This window comes from Helicoverpa armigera, chromosome 14, assembly GCF_030705265.1.
Source record: "Helicoverpa armigera isolate CAAS_96S chromosome 14, ASM3070526v1, whole genome shotgun sequence".
Lineage (NCBI taxonomy): Eukaryota > Metazoa > Arthropoda > Insecta > Lepidoptera > Noctuidae > Helicoverpa > Helicoverpa armigera.
In genome coordinates, this window is record NC_087133.1 from 10,127,145 (window position 1) to 10,140,972 (window position 13,828).

Genomic DNA, 13,828 nt, shown 5'->3' on the forward strand with positions numbered 1-13,828 from the left:
ATTTCAAGCTTCATCAAGTTGTCGTCGTGTCAAGTTTTTATGCGAATTTGATGAAAAAATGTAGGTATTTCAAACAGGAAATTTAAGTGCAATTCTTCATCTTTTTTCGCTATTTCGTCAAGAGCATTACGTCACTTCGTTATATTGGTGTTGATGGCTCAACAGTGCTGTTTCATATTTAATCACGTCTCAGATGCTGTTTCGCTTAAGTGGGATGCTGGTGAAAGTGATGTGAACCATTCAAAATGATATTTTGTACGTTGCCTCATAACTGGGTAACCTCAATGTCTTGATTAGTGATTTGTCATGGGTCGAGGCTCCTCTATTAGGCGTCCTAACAAGGCCTAGAGAATATTTAATCAGCTGAAAGATTCATGGTACTAATTGAGCGCGTCTACCTTGATACTAAGTCCTTCAAGTTGTGAAGAGCGGAGAATCCTTGAAAGTTGTTACTTAGAGTCTTAACGTTCAGCACGCTCCTGATCCGCTTAAAGTACTTGGTCCACAAATTGTAGAGTACAGTTACTTAGTAGAATATTTGCACGCTGTCCGATAATACCCGAACACTGTATGCTTTCCAATTAAATGTAGGTCATTTGGTTCGAGTTTTGGCAATCCTCGCGTCTCGTTGCATACCATGGTTCTTACATTGTTGTTCTCGTCTTTAAGAGCTCATTGTTACAGAAGCTAATTAACTTTTTGGTTTAACGACACACCCAGACGCATTGGTTTACATTCCAATGATGTGTGTGGTCTCAGGTGAAAATATTTCGAAATATTTTCTGGTGAAAAACTACACTTTTTGTAAATGTTTGACTGGTTAGGACGAATTCTTTTTCGCTAAATCTTAATTTTAGTTAACACATTTTCAGTCCTGGTAATTTGCGTTTATCACGATCTTGTAAAATAGTGTTAGTCGTTGTTACAGGTGTTTGACGCACGTACACGCAGAGAAATTGGTGACAAACAGAAGTACTGAATCGAATAGTAAAATGAAGTTACAAAGTTTCTAGTTTGAAATACTTGACCCTTGTTATCTTTACGACTAATTACTCATTCCTACTAATCGTATGTTTCATTATATTATTTGATTAATGTAGCTTACAAAAAAATATAATTGAACAAAAACATCAATAATTTATGTATCATGAACAAGAATTCTGTTAATATTTATATAATGTATTGTAAGTAATAAGAAACAGAGATTCGCAATTACTAAATGATCCAATTACGGTTAATGATTTACAATGTTACTGGTAGACTACGAGTGTGTTTGTAATCAAAACAATAATATTTTTATTACAACTAAATTATTGTTTGCAGTACATATCGTTCGTAGCGTCACTTAAAAATCGTTTAGTTTGGTTTACCCTTTATGTAGTGTTAGGCCTTAACAAGACTATTATAGTAAAAACCGCACCGGAAACAGTAAACGGTACAATGCATGTATTACTCCGTGCTATTTGTTAGTGTGTTTTAAAATATTATAAAATAATAATGTTACAATAACAATCGAGGTGGTATTCATAGCAAAGTATCTTGTACTGTTTATCGAAAACTGTGTTTTTGTAAACAAACTCGCGCGCTCGCATCCCGCCCCGCCACCGCCACCCGCACCCGAGCCGGCGTCCGGCTTGGCGGCCATTGTTTTTGACCAGCGAGCGAGCGCAGTATTGCAGATTGAATTTGAAGTGTTTTTCGCCTTTTTGGGTTATTATTACAAAACCAGTGACGAGATGGATGATGACATTGACCAAGACGTCCCTCAGTTATTAAAGCAGTGGGGTTTACCCCAATATATTCATACTTTTCAAGGTAAGTTGTACCATTGTCTTAGTATCAGGATGCCATGTGTTCTATGGATTTTATTGTAACAACTGTACATTTACCATGGTTCGCTTGGTTCGCATTAAAGTATTCTATTTTATTTAAATAAGCGATTTGATCGATTGTTGTTCCGGCTGTTTTTGGCCACGCAGTAAGAGTGTTGGCGTTCTTGTATTCGCATAATGGCTGATGTAGGTCTTCTTATTGTTGTAGTATTCATATTCAATTTATACAAGTATATTCTATATAAGCTATTATTCAATTTAAACAAGTAAGTGGTGTAACTATATAATGACTTTATAAGTTTACAACAAAAAGTCTTAAAGTTATTCATGGAATTTCATTATATACTTACGCGATAAAATTAGTTGATACACAGTCATCTCATCTTAAACTTAATGGGTTTGGCACACAGGACACCCAGAGTCAGCTCAGCTTCAAAACATGCGAAAAGGATAACTAGTCAATAGGCTTGTTTTATACAATCTAGGTTCCCAAGCCAAGTATTCGATTCCCCTAGACCAGAAAATTATGCCTTAGGCGTTGGGACTTTCTTGTGTAAGTTATACAATTATGTTTAACTATCGCGCTAACCGAAGACAATATTATATCATAATAACCTACTCAATTATTTTAATAATTAATTTTATTTTTGTGTATTTCAGCCGTTGAAAAATCTACTCTTAAAATCGAATGAAGGACAAGGCCTGCTAAATTTATATTCAGAACAAGGCAAATTATCAAATAATGGGCGAAGAAAAGTTTGCAATATAATAATAAAAGACCTAATGCAATCAGACCCAAATAAAAGAATAGACAGTTCTCTACTTCTTACAAAAGCACAAGAAATAACTGAAGTATTCAAAAAGGAAAATATAAGTACTTACTTTATTCCATACATTAATGATACTAAACTTAAAATAAAAAGATGTGCAAAAGGCAAATTATATGACTGTCTACAAAACAGGCGCCGCGAATTAAGGGAGGCTAAGGTTATTAAAAGAAAAATGGCAGCAACATCAACAATAACAGCAACGAGCCAGAAGTCGTCGAAGAAGGCAAGTTTTAAGTTATCTACCTGGGTTTTATTTTTTAATAGCCAAATGTGATCCCACTGTTGGATTAGAGCATCTCCCAAATAGGTTATTAATTGTATTCAAACCTCAAAGGAAAAAGGACAACTGTGTTGTTTGTCTGACTGCCTTTCCTTGGCCTCTTTCTAGCAACTTTAATAACTTGCAGTTTCATCATCCTCCTAACGTTTGGCCCACCTTTCTGACACGGTTCAATTGAACCTGGGGTCCGCTTGACAACCTAATCCCATGATTTGGCATGACACTAGTTAATTACATTAATAACTTGCAACTTATTTTACTAAATTAAATTATTTTGAAGTCTTTATTTCATGATTTTTTTATGAGTCCATGTATCTTTCCAGATGGTGGTGCAGATGAAGATATCCAGTGGCTCCAAAACTGTACAGAACCCTGGCATTTAGTGATAGAGAAGTGGCAAAAAACTTCCAAAAATAGATTGAAGGAAATAGAGACTTCAGAAATGACCATCGGAGCATACATTAATAAATATCCAGTGTTAAAACGCCACGCGGGCATGAGCTTCTTATTGAAGATTTAAGAAGGGCCCTATTAGAGCCTGTTCACACTAGCATTAATATCGCCGCGAGCACGCGGCGAGCAAGCTGCGATATCACACACATATAAAGTTTGCTCGCGGCGATATTATTGCGATAAAATAATCGCCGCGATACCGCGACGACCCGCGGCGAGCTCGTTGCGTGCACGCCGCGATCTCGCATCGCCGAAAAGAATCGCTAGTGTGAACAGGCTCTAATAGGGCCCCATACTTTACAAGTTGAATGTAGAAATGATAAGTATAAGGGACGTCGACGCTGAAAAGACGCCTGAACGGGTAGCATGATCGCGCGAAAAGTGATAAAACATCTCCCTATCGCACTATTAGTAAGTGCGATAGGGACGGATGTTTTATCGCGCGATCATGCTACCGATGCAGATGTGAGGGGCCGTAATGTGTAAGTGTAATTTCTACGGACCAATGATTGTGATGATTATATTAAAATAAATGTCATTTTTCTCTGTACGTAATATTTTTTATTTTTGATTCCAGGGATCCTAAACATATAGAGCCGTAGCGCGTGGGACGTCGTAAAAAATGCCGATAATCTCAAATTCTATGATTCTAATCTAACACTTGATGACACTTATGATACAAGATAGTCGGAGTCTTTAGATAATGTATTGAAAAAGGCATTGTTTTACTACGTCACACATACTGCTGGCCAGTGGCGAAGGGTGGTTTAATGAAATAGGGAAGCCGCAGTAAAAAAAAAAACCTGGGGGGGGGAGGACTCAGGGATGGGGGACTGACTGAGAGACTGATTGAGGAATTCGGCAGATTATTAATATCTGTAAAACTTTATTATCTTTAGTTAGGTATATTAACTACTAGAATCTGAGAAAACTTGGCACTAGAAACAATACATTTTAAGTATTTTATTTACAACGGCCTGTTAGCCATTGATATTTATCGTAGGTATTTATCCGTCAGGACGTTAGTAATTTTAATATAGACGTAGTATTGGTAGGTAATTCATCCGAGCGGCGTGAACGAGTTTTATTCTCAAAACTTAACCTTGAAAAAAATAAGTTCCTTCCTAAAGTAAATAATCTGTCGGATCGGAAAACAGTCTAATGCGATAAATGCTATCTATAGGTACATTAAAAAGAAACCTGATGCCAACTGTCTACGTATCAAAATAACTCATTTCAACGTAGATATCTCTATTTTCACTAGGTACACACACTGTAGTGCTGTTGTACTGAGTACCATGTCACACAGTGCGATCGCGGGGATAAGTAGGGAGTAATGGTACTGCCAACTACTAAATCAAAAATATACTCGTTGAATACAAAAAATTATAAATTCGCAAGTAGGGTCATTAAATCGCGGAGAATCTTAACACCGCGATTCAGGATTTGCATAAAAATGCACAACGCCATCTATGTTGACATAATGTAACTAAAACACTTTAACATAAAATATTGTACACACACTAACTATGTTATTTCCAAATGATACACACACTAATAAATTCAATTTAGGGCTGATTTTTCAATCGCTAGATAACTTTTATCAGAGGAATATGTTTGACGTTTTGACAGCTTTTGTATGTAAAATATGTCAAACCGCCATATTTATTGCTCAGATAGAAGTTAACTGATGATTGAAAAATCAGCCCTTAGTAATACAAAGAACAAATTGTTAATGGTATTATCTAAAACAAAATAAGAACAATGAGAGTGAATTTGTCCGATTTGTTTGTTTACATATTTGAAAGTTCTAAGCGCTGTCACTCGCGCGTAGACAGATATAGCTACTCTACTCTTGACGCGTTCTTTCTCGTTCACTCGCGAGTTTTGATTGGTGGAACCCGCTCCGTGAGCCGGCTTACCGCTCGCCCTTATTTTGCGAACATCGCGCGGCGCGGCGTGGATGACGTCACGCAAGCGAAGTTTTGTATGGAGGAGGAAGCCGCGGCTTGTTTAGTAGGAGCAAAATGTTTCAAGTAATTTATAGACAATTTTTTTTACGGTGGTAGGCGTTTTGTTATACCTACATATTTAAATTGTGTGGTTTAAATGATTATATTTTATACCTATACCTATATTATAACTTATACCTATGCTTCTTTCTTGAAATTCGAAAGGGAAGCCGATGGGAATCGGCTTATAAGGACGCCTCGCCACTGCTGCTGGCTCTATATATGAACTGCGTTTTGATGGAGCGCCTGCAATCCAGTGGACTGACAGCACCAACAACGGATCCCTTTTAGGCTTTCAGTGGAGAAAATACAGTTTTATTTACTTATAGACAAATAAAATTGGATTTTCGTCTACTAAAAGCCTGTGAGGACCCGTTAGTAGGTACTATAAGTGCACTAGATTGCAGGTTTCATCTAAACCAGTAGGTACTACATACGAGATAATAGCTATAACAATACCTAGGATGCTAGCATTACAATATGTATTGTACTTGTTACAATAAACATAAAGCTAGCATTGCAATACGAATAGTTATCATTACAGTTCAGGTCGTTATGTTACATAAATTGATTAGTAGATACAGCAAAATATTTAGTAAACCCAAAAAAAAAAAGTGTTTATGTATACAAGATCGCATAGTAGTCCTTACGATCGATTTAGTAATGTAAATTAGTGACGTATGGTTCTAATTACATTGGTATTGTAACAGGCGCGTTATTTGCACTGTATTGAGTACTATGTTGGTTGGTCAGTTAAACTTAACGTCTAGTTGTCCTTAATAAAACGATAGGTAAAAATAATAACAAAACGGTTTTTGTAAAGTCAACAACGAGTCTTGCTGTCACGGTTGTTAACAGAAGTTCTAGTTACAGTAGCATTTTTTCTCGTATAGATAGCCAGATATTTCTCTGCGTGTAGATCTCGTCGATAAATTATTTCTAGCAAAGTAAGGACGTTGCAACCTTCCATGAGCACCGGTGCACTAAAGTCGTGTTGACATTCAAAACTGATCTAATCAACTCTGAAGAGCCTTGAGGTGCTGATACTTGAAAAGCAATTGTATTGTTTACAAGTTGTCCACTACAGAGATACGGAGCGGCCAAAGTGGTGTAATAAGTTGACAAAGCACTGCAATCTCCACAATCTCATGTGATGTGGATCAGTGATAGTAATCGCACGTGTTATCACTTTATAGAACATAATTGTATGACCCGCCATATAATTTTACCTCATGACACACATATATTAACTTCACACAAAGCTAGAACCGAACAATGTTGATGGCAGTTTGTTTAGCTTTATTGAGTGGCCGAGTCTAAACACGTTTTTACGTAAGACAAATATTGGAAGAAATAAAGTGGTGTTCGGGGACGACGTCGGAAGGTGACCTGTCGTGATTCGTCTCCCACTGACACATTCTAACGAGAAAATAGCTACGTCACATACTACAGTGATACGCAAAACAAAACATAATATTTACTTAGGGGCGGCTAATAAAGTGCTAATATTTTCTTAGGTTCTAACGTCACGTTCCTTTCTTCTTCGAACAAAAGCTATAATTTGCCAGAGTAGGTATCACGTGTAGGGTTGTTGGTTAAATATGATTCATGGTTTATGAACCCACTGTCGACAATAGTATGATTAATAACTAGTGGCATAACTTGCACTAGTTAGCTAAACAGATAAAACAAAGTAGGTACGCTTTCCTTAATTCCTAGATGAGTACATAAACATGGAATAAATTGTGAGATAAAGATGATGTGTTCTCGCACGGTATCGAGTGCAAGCCGTTTATATCGTGGGTAACGATTCACAGTGACCTGAATGTGCATCAGTTTGTTCCAGTAGGCACGGCGGATAGTCGTAGTGAGCAAAGAGTTCGATACTGCGAGATTTGTCGCCGCGCCCATTCGCCAGATACTATAACTAGAGTAGCTACTATAGTTGAGCACTAGTTGTATGTTGATAACGAGCCAGTGTTTGCTCTCTACTGTAATCCGCATACTATCGTTGAAGCGAATGTTTACCTGCCCGCTCGAACAGCTGTGCTCATTGTTTTACCTTTCTTTATGAATATGAATTCGAAAACAATATGCGTGCCTCTGAACTTCACGTGCTTCGCACACGATATTTTCAGCACTTAACACATGTTTTACTTAGAAGTATGCAATTTTCTTGAATATGATGTCTATCAAATGATTCATTGAATTCGATAAGATACCCTATCAATTTTGTTGCACTTACTTAATATTATTTATTCGTATCGAAATCATAAAGTTGTATCAAACCAGATCGCTGTAAAAATATTGTTATGTATTTCAAGCGATATCAACTTTCTCATGCAGCAGTTTCACATTTTGTGTTTCCATAAAATCATTTTATAGTTCTTTCTTCAATAATTCACATTGAAAATAAACATCAACGTATACTCTACAAGGCCAAGTTGTAAATTTTGTGAAATCACGTACATTATGCATTATTCATAATGTATCATTAGTGATTCCCACTTCGGGGATACCTGAAACATCAGTAGAAATCTGACAGAGGATTTGACCATGATAAGAGCAATTTAATACCACTTAACCAGGTGGGAGGTTTTTTATTTATAAATTACTGGTGCATGAAGAATGTATCATCTTACCATATGAAGCAGTGGTAATTACATCAGCATTTCAATAGAAAATGATGTTGAGATATCCAGTCTCAGTCACGATCATCAATTAAAAACTTGCCTGTATTATTATCTGACATCATAAAGAGTTAGTAAAACTTGTTGACTTTACCTATAACAACTCCGACGAAAATGCAACTGCATCTTTTTCAATGACGAAACAATAATCGCAAAAAATTAAGTTCAGCGCACTTTCTACCAGCAAATGAGCCATCAATCAGAAACACTGACCCGGTTGCGGCCGAGTTGCGCCTGCGTCGGTCTGCCAGTAATCCAAACTCTTCAAAATCAAATTATTAACCGTAATGGGCCACTTCCGAGGTAGCTGATTTCTATTACTTGCCCTTTGGGGATTTAAACCTTCTCTTTTTCTAATTGGAGATAATAGTTCTCAATGTTGCTTTTCTCCTATTAATCCATAATTGGTATATGGTGATTTGTTTTATTTTCATATCTCGCTATGGTCCTTCTTCTATTCGTGTATTTATAATAATCTGCTTGTTAGCTTGTCTTTGCAATCTAGTTTTCTTAACCTCGCTTTGATGAGGGCAAAAAAACAGCAATCGTCCCATTAGTCTTTTTGAAACTTCAAATACTTGCAATGCATTATCCCGTTCTCTTTTGTCATGGATTAGGCAGAAGTCCAAGTCATAAAGTTCTCTGCTTATATTGATATTCTCGTGTATAATATCAATAATGTATGCAGTTTAATGTTAACAACGTGTGTACAGTGTATTGTGTATAATTCCATGTCTGGTACATAAATTCTTACCTCCGTGGGATAATTGTAAGCCATTCGTTAATGCTGAACCAATATAGACGTTACATTGCTTGACAATGTATAGGGTTATTCAACCTTTGCGGTCATGAATTGAACCAAAAAAAAAAATACCACTGATCGGTTCCACCAAGTTTCTATTTTCCTTTTTGGATTATCTTTATCTGACGACCATGTTGTTCCCAATTTGAATCATGAACATCCGGACAGAAATATTTAAAGGCGCAGTCATCAAATCGCGGTTTGCGGCTATCCCAGTCCTTATACAGCAAGATTCTCAGGCCGTTAAACATGACGTCACTCACGAATTCCTTACATCGTTTCTCAAGCATCCTAGCTATTCAAACTACCTGCTAGCCAGTGACTTACAAAGCACAGTGATTCACTCTAAGGCCATAAATCGAAAAATGTCATCGGCTTATCCCCATTAGATCTACTTACTAAGTGATTAACAAGTTAAGAAGCTTCCAAAAACTCTAAATACCAGTGTCATAAGGTCAACTTATTATTCACTTTTGTGCATCGGAAGTTAGCGCATCTCGAGTCTAATTATCGCAACGTGTGAGTCATCAAAACTTAACACTTTGTTTTTGAGTGTCACTATTCCAAATCAAGTGTTTACGTATAGTGATAGTATGGAGGTCCAAGACCAAGGTATGTACTTCTATTATCAACTACTTTTTTATTTTTTTTAATGCGTTTAATATTTTATTTTATTTTTTTATTGAAGGTAGCGTTTTTGTAGATTTGTTTGGTATACTTTGATTTCATTTGGACCTATAACTTTTTGCTGCTCAGTGCTGCACTTGAGGCAAATGTTTTTCGAATAAAGAGGATGTTCTTATAAAACCATATAAGTTTCATCTGCATCTTTTTGCCCCTTCTTGGGTTAAAGGAGTGTCAAAGTATGCATGTCCATAGTTAAGAAAAAAACTTTATATTTTAAGTTCAGCTTTCATGTTGTTTTAGGTAAAGTTTTCAAATGTTCTGTTTCGAGGACGACTATTTTTGACATTTGGCACTCTAAAGAGGGTAGTCCAAATGAAAAATGCAACATGTCCTGAATACTTTGACAGAAACATCGTGCCTTTCGGATGACATCGAAAATATCAAACTAGAGACTTTAAGTAATAAAATTATGAATGTATGTAAACGAATTTCTCATTATTGGGCAATATCAAATCGTAGTAGGTCTAAGCTTATAGAGAAATATTCAGATTGGCTGAATGTAGTTGAAAATATTGATGTAGAGCGAATTGAGTTACATGTATCTCAGAAGTCTGACAAAGTTGAACCATCCACTTCTTCATTCAGATCCCTTCCTAACAGGTTTACGAAAGTTACCTGTCAAAAACAAAAGGTGTACTATCAAAAATTGTACTAGATTTGTTATCTGTTTGTAGTAAATACTTTTGAGCTTGAATGTATTCTGGTATATTTTGTGTTTTGTGTGTATTTGCAAAAAAGGTGTATTTTTGTTGTTTTATTTTATTCCTTTATGGTTGTTTTTAATATAAATAACCATTATTTATTTCGATTTTTCATTAAAAGTCGCAGTATGACATGTTCTAGGTTTATCGTCTAAAACAAAATTACTGCGAGACATTTTTACACCTAAATAGTAATGATATTTTTTTTTAATGAATGTGGATAAGTTATAATTTTAATAATTTACACTTCTCTTAACATATTTCAACGTGTAAAATAAATAAATTAAAAGTATTTGTGAGTTTCGTATTTATGGCCGCCTTTGTATGGAGCGTGAATCACTGTGCAAAGGTCAGACGATTAGGAGTTTATAAAACGGAGCATAAAACCTCATTAGTCCTTGGAACCTTTCTTTTCAGCCAGATACATCAATGAATACAATCGTGGATTGTTCGAAAACATTATGATTTGTGTGAACTTTGTGAGGATTAGTGACACGTTCATTCAAAGTACTTTGGTTATACAATGGATCTCGCGCATCGAATGAAACAATGGTCATAAAAGTGAATCGTTTTGCTTCATCATCGAAATGATTATCGGTTACGTGAAAGTAAACGTGTTACTGCTTATTGTGTCCGAATTGTTAAAATCTAAGTAAAACATAACCTGTGGAGTTCATTGTTATGAATGTAAAAATAGCTCCTGTGCAGCGATTACAGTAAATTACAAATTATAATGTTAACAAAGAAAATAGCCATGAGTATATTTATGTAGATACGATAACGTACAATGAGTTGGTCAGATAACGACTAGATATTTTTTAATTAACTAGTCACGAATTCACGTTACACACGCGAAATTAAGTGAGCAAACAATTTTATAATTACAGATCAGCTTGCAAATAGACGCCGCTATTATTTGTATTCAACGTCAAGGTACAAAACAATTTAGATAAAGTTCACGTTGTATCGTTAAGTTTTGTTGTTTGGGTATTAATTTCTGAACTGTCAGCGGCATGCACGCTTTAAGACTTCACGATTAAGTTGACAGGTTGGGCAATAATGCCTTTCCTGACTAGCTAATATTTGCAATCGGAATAGCATGTTCCACCGATTTGAACGTCGTTTTGCCGACGCAAACTTTATCCAGTTAATCTCGTAATGGAATCTGGATAAGTAGGGTCAAACAGTTAACGTTCCAGAAATAGCTTTTAACGTGAGCTAAAAGAACTGTTCCCATCTCTCGCTAATGAGCGCATGACCCATTCCTCTAATTAAAGCTTAGCCTAGTGAAAAGGCGCGAATGCGTTGAAAAGGCCAGCTTTTGCTAGAAACGTACACACTTACATCAGGCAGCAGTTTCAGTTTGCTAATTAAAGGGAGTGATTTCGTAAATAAACTTGCATCTTAGAAAATGTAAGCTAATAAATAATTAATCGAGTTCACAAGTTATTGAACTGTTACTTAGTTGTTGTTATCAAACTGTTCCGGATTACGAATCTTTACCCAGTCCGCTAACACTGTTATCGATCACAGTTCCATATCGTATCCATTGCATTCGCATCACGATACTTGAGTTATTTGCGCACATTCTTATTACATTATTATTTATTTACATATATTTACCTAAATAGGAAATTACATTTTAATTTATATGATGAAACGTCATATTATTGCCTCACGTGGATCTGAATGTCACCCACAAATGAACGAGATTAGAAGAACAGGAAAATCTGGCTAATTAAGGACTTTTAATCTAACCTGTGCCGTGGTGTAGGTGGACTGAGACTGATTTACATTTTGGCGTACAATCAAAGTTCGAATGAGCTAATATTTCTCGCTCATTTGTTTTACATAGATGACATGACACTCACGAAGACGACGAGGAAATCCTATGCACAGAATATTAATCACGAATGTATTTATAGTGCATTAATATAAACCTGCATACCTGTGTTCGGTCACCGACAAGGCTAGACGGACCTCGGTGGGTGAGCAGTCATGCAAATTCTTTGAATATTGTTATTATTTGCACCTTTATAATGGTCTGAAGTGAATACAGAATAACGCATTCCAAGTGATAAAACCCAGAAGATAGAAGATCCGATGCATTGTTCGATTTACAATAAAACACATGAGAATGAGTTCGACATTCTTGATCAAATACTCGATGGAATGGTATGAGAAGATCATATCAATAAAGGGCTTGCTTCAAAGTTGGTTGTAAATGGCCAAGGAGCCGTGGCTATCTCATAAAGATTAATGAAGCTCAATTCAGTTTCAAAGGGATGCTCATAACATGTTTACGTATTAATGTAGTTAAAGTTGTTGTCGGCTTGTTAGCTGGCTAGTCGCCTGGCCCGACACGAGTTTGAGAGTTTCAATCACGTAACCAAATGCTTGGAAACGCGGCGTGGGACTACCTTTATTATGTTAGTTGACAAACAACGACGCCCACTCTAATCATGTTGCTGATACCCAAACTGTAGTTTGGAAATTGAAACTGTAATTTCATGCCGAAACGAACTTTTCATAGACTTATTGATGTTCCTAGTTTCAAAACTTGGTTGTTTTATGAAGTAATGAGAATAGAAGATATAGTGTAGATTACACGTCATCATTCTAAAAGTATGTCATTCTGTTATGTACATTCAATTGAAACGATCTAATCACAGGTGGCATCAGGTAATTATTACCAAGTATCGTACGGCCTTAGTTTGATTGGTTGGCTGGACTTGAGTGCACGCCGCCCTCAACGTGGGCAATGACTTACATTTTGGATGAAAATAGCGTAGCCACTACAGCAGAGTTCACAATCACAACAAAGGGTAATGACCTATAAACATTTTATCTTCCAACTAGCCACAGCTGTGACCGCTGGAGTGTCTTTCAAAATCGCCATTACTTCGGCCTGTGTTCATAACACGAGAATTTTCTTTATTAACCCGGCGGGAGTGTGGTGCGCAAAGATTACATAGAGTATGTGGTGGGGTGTAACATACCCCACGGAACAAAATGTCTTTTAACTAAGTATTTCTCCAAAATTGTACAAAATGATTACTAAGTATTATGAATGGGAACCCCTATAATAAAAAAATAAACAAATAAATACATATTTTTAAAACTTTTGTTAATTACTTAGCAGTTGAACAATTTGAGAACTTTTTGGTGATAGAAATTTATTTGCTCTATTAAAATATTCATAAAATCAACCATAATGGTTAAAACATAATAAAACTTCTAAATTAACAAAAAATGAGATCTTCTTTCAATTAAAAATTAAAAAAACTTATGGAATCAAATGGAATATCTTAGTAAGAGGCCTCGCCGTCAGCACAATTTTTGCAAGAAAATTTTGCATGTTCTAGGCACAGTGATTTTGTGCAGCTTGCACAGAAATGTTTTGTGTTCCGATCTTTTTTCCGAGGACAATCCGCACATCCTCGTCAACCCATTCCCACTCGCTGCTAATCGCTTCAAGGTCATCACACACTGCTTGCGTGTATGATTCAAGCTCATGCTCACTGCAATGATCAAATTCTTC

At 36.2% G+C, this 13,828-nt stretch overlaps 1 protein-coding gene and 1 long non-coding RNA gene across 2 annotated transcripts in view; both read left to right on the forward strand.

Annotated features, from left to right (window-relative positions):
* Positions 1 to 13,828, forward strand: part of LOC110375329 (E3 ubiquitin-protein ligase RNF19A) — a 57,657-nt gene that overhangs the window by 8,658 nt on the left and 35,171 nt on the right. The gene's annotated exons all lie outside the window — the stretch shown is intronic.
* Positions 1,652 to 3,945, forward strand: LOC135117764 (uncharacterized). The gene is made up of 3 exons (XR_010277145.1): positions 1,652 to 1,815; positions 2,493 to 2,885; positions 3,266 to 3,945. It is a non-coding gene; the product is annotated as an uncharacterized LOC135117764 (long non-coding RNA).